An 11,743-nucleotide genomic window follows, 5' to 3' on the forward strand; every position below is an offset into this window, starting at 1 on the left:
AGCAGCTTCATATAGATATTGAACAGGAGGGGAGAGAGGACCGACCCCTGAGGAACTCCACAAATGAGAGACCTCGGGGCGGACCTCTGCCCTTCCGTCAACACCGACTGCAAACGGCCCAGGAGGTAGGAGAACCACCGTAAAACAGTGCCCCCCACTCCCAACCCCCTGAGACGTCACAGTAAGATACCATGGTCGATGGTATCAAAAGCCGCTGAGAGGTCTAATAGGACTAGGACAGAGGAACAACCCCTGTCCCGAGCCCGCCAGAGATCATCAGTGCGACCAATGCCGTCTCCGTGCTGTACCCGGGCCTGAAGCCCGATTGGTACGGGTCAAGATAATCAGTTTCCTCCAGGAACAGAGGGAGCTGATGCGCTACCACACTCTCAACAACCTTCGCCAAAAAGCGAAGGTTGGAGACCGGACGATCGTTATTCAGAATAGCCGGGTCCAGGGCAGGCTTCTTGAGAAGGGGTCTCACCACCGCCTCCTTCAAGGCGGCAGGGAAAACACCATCCCTCAAAGAAGCAGATATCACTGCCTGGAACCAGCCTCGTGCCTCCTCCCGAGCTGAATAAACCAGCCAGGAGGGGCATGGGTCCAATAAACAGGTGGTAGAGCTCAGCCTCCCCATAATCCTGTCCACCTCATCGGGAATCACAGGATCGGATTCAGTCCAGATAATACTACTCTCAAGACCGCTCAATTCCTCCACGTCAGACTCTGCCCAGTCAGAGTCCAAACCGGCCCGAATCTGAGCAATTTTGTTCGCCAGATGCTGACTAAACCTCTCGGCCCACCCCTGTAAGGGCTTCTCCCTCACCTCCTGATTAAGGAGGGAGCAAGTCACCCTAAACAGGGTGGCCGGGTGATTATCTGCGGACGCGATGAGGGCAGCGAAGTAATTAGACTTCACCGTCCTCATCGCCGCGAGATAAGACCTAATAAAAGATCTTAGTCACAATCAGTCAGATTCAGACCAGCTGGATCTCCAACAGCTCTCCAGACTCCGTCTCTGACACTTCATCTCCCGGAGCTCCACAGAAAACCATGGAGCCCATCGGGCTCTGCGCCGGGTCAGGGGTCGCAAGGGTACAACACGGTCGAGTGCCTCGGTGGCAGCCCTCTCCCAGGCTTCCACCAAGGCATCGGCCGGGCCGTGAGTGAAGGAGATAGGTATAGACCCAAGAGCCGTCTGGAACCGTTCTGGATCCATTAGGCGCCTGGGGCGGAACCACTTGGTTGGACAAGAATCTCAATAAAAAAGGAGCAGCAATGTTGTAAGAGTCTTTCTTCTCAAACAAAATGTATAGTTAAAAACAATATGATTTGATCCAAAAGTCCAAAAGTGTTCCAGGAACTTCAATAAAATATTGGGCAATATTGGTTATATTTCAGTTTACATATGTATTTAATTTCTGGTTATATACTTCCAGTTAGGTATGTACCCATTAGAAGAAATGTCAGGCTTGCAGAAATAACACTATGAATTGTGTCAGTGAGCTAGCAAGAGCTTTGGCCCACAAAAGGTAACCTTGAAGTATTGGTTTTCATCTTGTTCAGAAGCATGAAGCCTGGAAAACAAGCTCTATGTATGTGGAGACTGGAAGATTTATTCTACCTCGGGGGCCCAACCTCCAGTCTATGGACCGGCACCAGGCTGCAGCGTGCCAGCAATGGGCCATGCAAACAAGCAACGCCCCATTCACAGGTTGCAGGCAGTATGCAAAGACATGCCCCTCCAATTCATGGAAAAACCTTTTTCCATGGAACCGCTCTCTAGTGCCCAAAAGGTTGGGGGCCACTGCTGTACCTTATGTTTTTGAAGGTTAACTTCTTATCTATTTCAACAAATGTGTGGAGTAACATAATACTTTTTTAAATCCAAAATGTTAATGTTGAAATCTTCAGACAATTTAGGTAAGAAAATAATTATAAAATCTTGTTCTGAGATAGAATTTGCTTTCTCAATGCAGCATACTGCATATAGGGAACAGATGTTATCTAATTTTAAGTACTTGCAAACTCTTCTGCAGAGATAAAACAAGCAGGAATATGTGCATCCTCTTAAGTAAACTGTACTATATGTTTACATATATGTTCTAGGGTACATTTACACCCTGTAATTAATATAGTTCTTTAAATTGGATAAGAATGGGAAAGAGATAAATTTGCATAAATAGAAGGAAAGCACCAATAGAAGAGAATATGTATAGCTCAGGGTTGAACAGTGGAGTAATTGGTGCTCTCTAAAACTGGTTGTTTGCTTGCAGAGCTTTCATTACTAGACAAGGTAACATCTCAGTGTTAAAAAGAAGTAAAGTTTGCTCTCTGTTTATATACAGTAGCTTACCCTGTCAATGTTGGTGAGGGAGAGAGATTAGAAGTCACAATGAAAACTCCTTAATTTCACAACAATGGACAGACTTCAATCATAGTTTCAACTGGAAAACTGTGAGCATCCTAGACCAAGGTAAATACAAAAAGGCTAGGCAATTCCTGGAAATCTAGCATTCAGACAAATTAGCCATCAACAGGCATATAGGTAAATAACATTTGCACACCATTCAAAAGAGACATAAAAAAGCTAAAAAGACCAGAACACCTCACCAGCAAACAACACTCAGATAAGCAGAGGTTAACACCTGAATTAATACCAAACAAATAAGCAGTAAATAACAGTCTATCAAAGAACTACCAAGGAAGAAAAAACACACCCACTGACAGGAAAAAACTACACTACTGTGTGTAAAGTTAGAACAAACCCCACTCCTTTCTAGCATTGAAGGAAAGAAAAGTTTTGACTTAGACAATATGTGAAAAAGCCTCAACAGGCATATATATATGGAAAGATCAGTTTTCTGCAACTATATTGCAGTCAAACTGAAAGGCATAAGCATTTTGCTAAGTCATTTGACCACTATTCATTTACCAAATCAAAGTTGATGAACTTGTACGAGATCCGGCATCATAAACTGGCTTGGTCGCTCCACAGCAAGACACTGGTGAAGCGGGCACAGCAGCACCAGCATTTTCTGTGTTGTATCTTCCTTCCCCTATCCTTACCACTTTCTATAGAAGGATGATAGAATCTGGTTTGGAAGCATCACTGCTTCACACAGGAAGGCAGTGCAGAGAGTAGTGATGATGGCAGAAAAAAAAATATTAGCAGTTCACTCCCTTATATCCAGGACATAGCATCTAAGCATTGCTTGAGCAGCGTCCACAGGATTGTCTGGGACACTACACATCCACTTCATGACCTGTTTTCCTTGTTACCTTCCCAGAGGAGGGTTTGTGGTATCCAAAGCAGAACATCCAGATTCAGTAACAGTTTTGTTCCATACAGTATTAATCTTGTGAACTTTCAAGCTTCCTCTTTCTGTTATGTATTCAATATGGACAGTGATTAATAGTTATATGTATTTATATGTAAGAGTGTATATAGCATGTTTATATGTGTATGTATGTGTACACTTTTGAGAGCAGGCAACAGAATTTCATTTTTAATATGCGCCAGTGTGCTCACAGTAAAAAAAAGACAAAAAATTGTTATCTTATAAACTGCAATTTGGGAGTCACAATGACTGGATTAAACAGTATTATAAGCTATTAACAAACTGCATCGTTTATCATGATATGGGACCAATAGAAAAAAATATTTATTGCAGTGACTTGCTGTAGCAAAGAAATAATGAAATGGTTTTCCTATCAGGCTAAGAAATAGGATACTTTGTTGAGTTTCTAGATGTTTATTGCCCATCTCAAACATATCACTTAGGGGGGCTAATGTGGAATAAAAACAAAATTAAAGAGTATGTTGTGCAAATGCAGCTATTGGAATTAATAAATCAGACAGTTTTAGCTTACTCAAACGTTTTGAACAATCATCTCATATCCTTCAACCATATTTATCAGTGTTAAGCATTTAAAAAGAACTAGGCTGATTCACATATTCTTAGGTATTATTTGCTTATTGAGGTTTAAATCAAACTGCAAAAAAACTCAATTTACTGAAGAGATTATGATCAGTCCTTATCCTGTCTGCTTTTCATGTGGATGGAATGCTGTCTTCCAGTAACAACAGTTTGCTGAAAATGGAACACATCAGCAACCTACACATACAGTAAAACAGAAGAGTCTTGGTGCTTTATCTGACATTAAGTTACAAATGCCTTATTGAGGTGTAATAGATTTTCTGTTAATATTGCAGAGGTAAAACAGAATCATCCATCGTGGACTGCTGATAGCAGCAGCTAAGAAGGTGTCCATTAAGTTTGATATTGCAACGTTCTTGAATACTGGGGAAAAAAGTCAAATGGAAGATCATTTCCCAGACTCAGCTGATGCTGCCAGGAGAAGCTTTTTCCAGAGCACACAATGGACATCTACGTTAAGTATTAGTATAGAGAGGGGAAATATATTCAATACTTTTTTTTGCTAGGAATTGCATTAAACTGGAATTAACCCTGCTACTAAATTGACTTAGTGCAGTATGTGAACCTAATTATTTTTTTCTTTAATAAGTTTTCCATTTAAACACTATTCTGGAAGTTTAATTGCTCTAACATTTCAATAAGCCTTGCTCAGAAGTAGTGTCTAGTTGACCTTCAGTACAGTCAAAATAATGTCTGTGACCAAGTAAGCTTGGTCACAGCTTGTAAGTAAGCTTGCTAAGCTTGTAAGCCGCCCTGAGTCTTCGGAGAAGGGCGGGATATAAATGGAATTAAAATAAAAAAAATAAAAATAATTCATCTACCTATACATATCAATTTGATTAGGATTTAATAGGGATGCAGCTGAAGAAAAGAGTGAACACAGATTGATTATTCATATGCAGGTTAAAACTGAGACAGATTACAAGTACCTTACCAATTAAAAGTTGTAACTGTTAAAAACCAATTATGTGTTGAGAGCTTTGACTATGTTTTACAAGCTAAGATCAATTTTGTTTTCTAGTTTACCAGATTCCAGGACACAGATAAATTGCAGGAAGACAGATTCTATTGTTAGAAATATTAGAAAACTTTCAGAATAACAGAGATGGAAGGGATCTTGGAGGTCTTCTAGCCAATCCCCCCCTCGCTTAAGCAAGAGACCCTATGCCATTTCAGACAAGTTGTTGCCCAATCCATTCTTAAAAATCTCCAGTGATGAAGCACCCACAACCTCCTAAGAGAAAGAGAACACAGTTTAACAAAGGAACCAATTTGACAAAGAGAACACCATTTAACAAAGGAATCAATTATTCAGAGATATAGCTTCACCTTCACTGGATCTGTTTAAGCAAAGATTGCACAGCTATCTATTGGTAATATTTTAATTTTAATTTCTGCATTTAAGAGTTTGGACTTGATGGCTGAAATGGTACCTTCTGATCCTGGAATTCTAATAGTGCTTAAATTTTCTTTGCTCTTGCATTAGATCTGTATTGGAATTGCAAGATTGGTGACTTATAAGAACAGCTGTTTCTTGCACCTTCTTAGCTATAATGATTCTCAAGTTGATGATTAACTTCCAACTAATCATGTTTAATATAACCAGTGGTAAGGAATGCTGGGATGTATAGTTCAACGACATTGGAAGTTACAAGACTCTTTAAATGGGTAAATTATTTGTGTCTTCCCGACACAAGGTTATTCATTCACTGGCATCTAAAGAACCTTTTCTTTTAATGTCACTTCTGCATCTGATGAGGTCCTCTCATCGTTTAAAGCAGCTTTCCCAATCTGCCACTCTCCAGATATTTTGGAACTTCAGAAATTTCCAAAATTTCTGATCAGTTACTCTAAAAACATCTGGGAAGAATCACATTGGGAAAGATTTAATGTGCCCAATCTTAGATTCTACCTAAGTATGGAGATGATGATGATGAAAAAATCTCCCTTTTTTCCTACCAGAGTCATGTATTTCTTTTGATAATGTGTACAGATGTTCCAAATGGCAAGTTCAGTGTAGGATCAGTGTTAAATTTTCCACCAAAGATTTTGAAGAAAAGAGGTTTGACAACTATTATCCGTAATAGTTAACAAGTTATCCTAACCTTTGAAAAGCCTGAGCAGTAATAATTATGCTTATACATCCAGCCTTGAAATCTTTCTATGCTCCAAAAATTAAAGGGTATTTTTTAAAAGAAATGAAATTCTGATTTCTCCTTTGTATATTAGACAACTATGCTTTTAAAGCAGATCATTAAATTACCAATTACTATGGCTGCAATTTGCTACACAAACAAGCACATTTTCTTTCATACTGTATTACATAAAGAAAACAGCCAGTCCTCCTTAGCTACACCTGAGAGGTGAGACTCCTCTCTCCATCTATTTTCAGCCAAAGGGATGAGTGTGAATAATTTCTATCACTGAGCGGAGGAAAATTGTACAATAGTAAAATTATGTTCAAAAAGGTGACTTGTTAGGAGAGTCAGCTCATGTTAACTTTGCACATTCATGGTGATGTGTGAAATGGCTGCTTTGTTTCCCTGTGTTTAGACGTGTTTAGTTGTCTAGCAAAACTTCAAAGTCATAAGGAATCATCCCACATCATGGCAGTAACTAGAGATTTTTTTCCTGCTGGCTGGTAATGTCCAGAGAGGGAGGACTATGAAGCCCCAGGGTTAAAGCAGTCAGTTATCTTTAGTCATCTTGCTATGCATAACCCATAGTACTATTTGGCAGTGATCTCAACAGATGCAATCAAAACAAGACAGAAACTGACAATGAATTAGCAAGTTTCATGTTAGTAGAATTTTCCTGATTCAAAAAGAAACAGAGAGGACTTTGACTCAACAGTGGGGAAAGGCCCACATTCTTTCAGAATGTAAATCACTTTAGATTTTAAAAGCAGGACCATATACTATAAAACAGCTTTCAAGTGTCCAAATTATAATATATATATATATATATATATATATATATATATATATATATATATATATATATATATATATATATATATATATATATATATATATATTCACTTTTATCTCACAAACCAACATTACAATCCTATGCAGATCTGTGATCAAAACAGAATTTTTATTGAAAGTACAAACCCCTGTATAAATAAAATGCCATTAAGTTCCATAGACTTTCCTTCAGATAAATATACCGTATCAATGGCTGCAGTCTTCAAGGATATGCCTCCTTCCATTCTCTCATTCTGCATTAGCCTCACCCAAACTTGTAGTCTTTCACTACATTAGGAGCACACAATGCCCAGAGCTCTCAACGAGAGTGCAATTTGCTAGTAATTGGGATCAATAATAGAATTGAAGGGCATCAGACAGAGGTGTCCAGATCAGATACTATATTGCTAGAATAGAATTCTCAATGTCAGGAAATTTCTCCTCGGTTCTAGGCTCTCTTTAACAAACTTCCACCATTACTTCTTGTTTTGCCCTTTGGTGCAAAATGTATTGGAGAATAAATTGATCCCCTCCTCTCCATGACAGCCCTCAAGTACTGGAAGACACTAGGTCAGACATGTCAAACACAAGGCCCGGGGGCCGGATCCGGCCGGCGAAGTGGTTTCATGTGGCCCGCAAAGCCATCCTGGAAACAGTGAGGGAACGACCCCTGCTGCCTTGGCCCCGGCTCAGGCCAGCCGGAAGCCAATGTACAATTTCATGGTGGTCATCTATGCTGAAATACATTCAGTCTTAGCTCCACAAGGGTGGCTGGAAACAGTGAGGGACCGGCCCATGCCGCGTCGGCACTGCCCCCTGGACGCACTCTGGGGAGGTATCACCCTTTGTGAGGAATGAAGAAATGCACCATCACCTGGAAGTGGCCAGCATATGACCCTGCCTACTTCGGGCAGGCTAGGGGCTGGGCAGCGTTGTGCTTATCTTCAGATTCGTGCCACCCGGCTCAGCCTCTCGGCACTGTCAGGAAGTGCCCCACTGCCTGCCAAAACCGGGCAGGCTGGGGGCTGGGCAGCATTGTGCAGGTAACATCAACTCTCACACTGCTCATAGCATCCCCTCCCCCAGAGCCCACCAAGCCAGATATGTGAAGTAGGCGAGGGCCATGTGCTGGCCACTTCCAGGTGATGGTGCATTTCTTCATTCCTCACGAAGGATGACACTTCCCCAGCTGCGTTTCTTGCCTGTTTTTCTCCCTCCCTCATATCAAATATTTTCCTACCACTCTGTTCTAGGAAGGAAGGAAGGAAGGAAGGAAGGAAGGAAGGAAGGAAGGAAGGAAGGAAGGAAGGAAGGAAGGAAGGAAGGAGAGGGAGGGTCTGAGGGAAGTCCTGCCTTAGTCCTGCCCTGCTGCCCTTTCACCATCCCCTTGCCCCCTCCTCCTGGCCTATTCTGGAGGGTCTCCGATCCTATTGCTAAGGAAGCTTTGGATACAAAGCCAGGTCTCCTCACATGGAGAGGCAGTGGGCCTCCCTCTTGACTTTGCCCTCGTACCCATCATGAGCAACCTGGCTAAGGAGAGCAAGCACAGCAGCAGCAGCCTTGAGGAGGAGGCAAGTGCAGCTGGGTGCTACCTTGGGGAAGTGAAGCTGGGCTTAGTGCCGTGGGTTCTTGATGGCTGGGCTGAGCATTTGACCTCCACGCCACTGTCCAACCCCCCCCAAGGCCTGAGGGGAACAGTGAGGCTCCTCCAGAGGACCATGCCTTGGCACTTTCCCCAGTCCCATCTTCTTCTGCGTTGGGATTTTATTATTGTTTTAAATGTATTTAACTTATTGTTGTAGCTTGGGCATTTCGTTTAATTCTTTTTTAACTTTTGTATTTTTGTACTTTTATATGTTTGCCCTGTTCACCGCCCTGAGTCCTTCAGGAGAAGGGCGGTATACAAATAAAATTAATTAATTAAATTAATTAATTCTGCCAGAGACCCTCAGATCTGTCCCACTCCTGCCCAGGCCCCCATTGGCACCCTTGATGTGAATGTTGTAGAGCTGGCTACGCCCACCCAGTAGGCCACGCCCACTGGTCACACCCACCCGGCCCGCCAAGGGCAACTGCAATGCTGATGCGGCCCTCAATGAAATTGAGTTTGACACCCCTGCACTAGGTCAACCCTAATGTCACTCTTCGATAAACTAGATATATCTAACTTCCTGAACTGTTCGTCATGTGATTTAGTCTCCAGACCGTTTATCATCTTTGTTGCTCTTCTCTGCATACTTTCTAGATTTTCAACATCTTTTTTGTATTGTGGTGACCAAAATTGGACACCGTATTCCAAATGTGGTCTCGCCACTGCAGTATAAAGCATCATTATCACTTATTGTAATCTTGATGCTATCCCTCTGTTGATGCAGCCCAGGACTGCATTGGCTTTTTTGACAGCTGTAGCAAACTGATTTACTTACGATAGCTCCCCAAGAAATCCATGTATTAATTAACTAATTTTTTTAGCTTAATTTGTTGCTGTTCAAAAGCGAGCAAAAAAGACAGGTAGGAAATATATGCACAACATTTGGTTAAAAAAATAAATAAATCAGAAACAGCAATACACACTAGGCTGCATTTTCAAAATTCTTTATTCTTGTGTTTATCACAGCAAATAGCATAGAGTCCTCATTGCAACCTGTGAGTGATTCCTGCTAGAAATTCTTGTCCACACAGAGGAAGGAAGAAAGGCAAGTTCACTTACTCCTGCCAGTTCTCCATTGCTTGGGAAAAGAAGCATTTGTACTTTAAAATGTGGTAGTGCAGGCAGTTAGAATTGCACATAACCCTCTTTTGCTTTGCTTTGCTTGCCAGTTTGTTTCCAGGTTCAATTCAAGCTGCTGGTTATGACATTTAAAGTCCTGCATATTTGAGAGATTAGCTCTCCCCAGTTATAACTACCTGTCCCATCAGGCCTGGTTACCATATACTTGAACAGATAAAGCAGGACATAGATAGTTGGAAAGAGAGACAAATTGGGTGCAGTGTGTGTGTGTGTGTGTGTGTAGGCCACACCAACTGTTTAACTTCCTTGCCATCTGTGACAAAAATTATAGAGAAAAACTGCAAAAAAATGTATTTAGGCATACATGTATATGAAATTATTTTCTAGCATCAGAAAGACCAGCTGTTCAACTGCAGTATTTTTTCAACAAATCTTTATTTTTAAGAACATAAGCTCGCAAACTGACATCAACATGCTTTTTAAATTTCAGCATGGAAGTGTTATGACAAGTCAAGTGATGTACAGACTACAGCGATCATAAATTTGGAGGGACTAGATTGAGGCTAATTGCTGGAATCAGGAAATAAATAATGTAAATCTAGGCTGTCAATGAATGAGGGGGGAAAAGAAGCAGATAATTCATAAGGCTGTAAAATATGAATGGCTTGCTTTATGTGAAAACAGTCCCTTCCTCCCTGCCTAAAATCCAAGACCATCAAAAAGCCGGACAATATTTTATTTTAAGGTTATGTCTGCTGAATGGAAGACATGACCCCCCCAAAAAAGGGGGGACATGTCTTCCTTTTGAAGGATGTCTGAAAACCATGGGCAAGAGGGGCACGTTGTGGATTACACCTGGGAGAATTATGAGGGGAACCTTTTCTGACCTGGTTCGTACTTTGGTCAGCAGTTCCCAAGAAAATACAGAGCCTGCAAAATGGTTGTACCTTTTCTAAATTTTGAGTGCATTCTCCGGTGGGTTTTTTGTGTGTTTGTTTTATTATAGTTTTAACTGTTTTCACTGTATTTTAACAGTTTTGGTTTTTGATGGTTTTGATTGTATTTTTCCGATTTTAATAGTGTGCGCAACCCCAAGACACATACAGCATGTGGACAACTACTGTATATAAATTGAATTAATAAATAAATATGTAAATTCTGTTTCACTGAAATGCATAGGCTGGATTTGTGCAACACATTACACCCATCCAAGAGTTCTTTCATGATAGCATCACCTTTGAAAGTGGTTAAAAATCCCTAAACCCATAGCTTCATACAGAGCTCTGGAAGCATCACCTTGATTTGCATTCAGCACACTTTTACATTTAACTGGTAAGCCTCTTCAGAAAGAAGTGTGAGAAGGGGCTCCCTGGTGACCCTTCATCCATTTTTTCCATTTAACCCTATGACAGCTATGGTCAAAACTTTGAGAAACAGTGGACTGAGCTAAAACAGCTCCTGATAAAGAGAATGTTGCAGAAAGCCAGATGTTGGTTTGAGCATGTTGTACGAACCTGATAATCCCCTTAAACTATGATGGTGCTTTTTACTTTGAGTAAAACATAGTATGTGAACATAGCACAATACCTATTTCAGTCGTGTCAACTAGGAAAGATGCTCCTTAGTACTAGGTGAAAACTAGTAATCCAGTTGGGGACAGAGGCACAAAAGACATTTGCAAAATAACTGAACTATGTGATGTAGAAGCCCAATACAATGATGTCAAAGAAGAACCTACTTTGAATTGGTCACAGATTATCTTAGATTTTCAATTTTTAGCAAAGGTGGTAAAAAAGTTAGGATTTTCTCCTTAATTATGTTAATTATGTTAAAAGTATTTTCACTTTTCAGTGTTGCATTCTTTTTTATGTTACAAGTAAAATGTACAAATGATTTTAGGAAATATGCATTATAAAATATATGTGTGTTGGATCCAAATCTTCTGTTTTAGTACATTTAACTCGTAAGCAGTTTAAATTAAAAAATAAAAACACATTTACAGACTAAGGAGAACCCCACCCCCAAGTTTTAACCAAGTTCTTTTTCATACAAGTAGTTAAAGAAAAAATTGGAACTCTTTCTCCCATAGTACCAGATTTAAC

The sequence above is a fragment of the Vipera ursinii genome, assembly GCF_947247035.1.
Source record: "Vipera ursinii genome assembly, chromosome: 3".
NCBI classification, from domain to species: Eukaryota; Metazoa; Chordata; class Lepidosauria; order Squamata; family Viperidae; genus Vipera; species Vipera ursinii.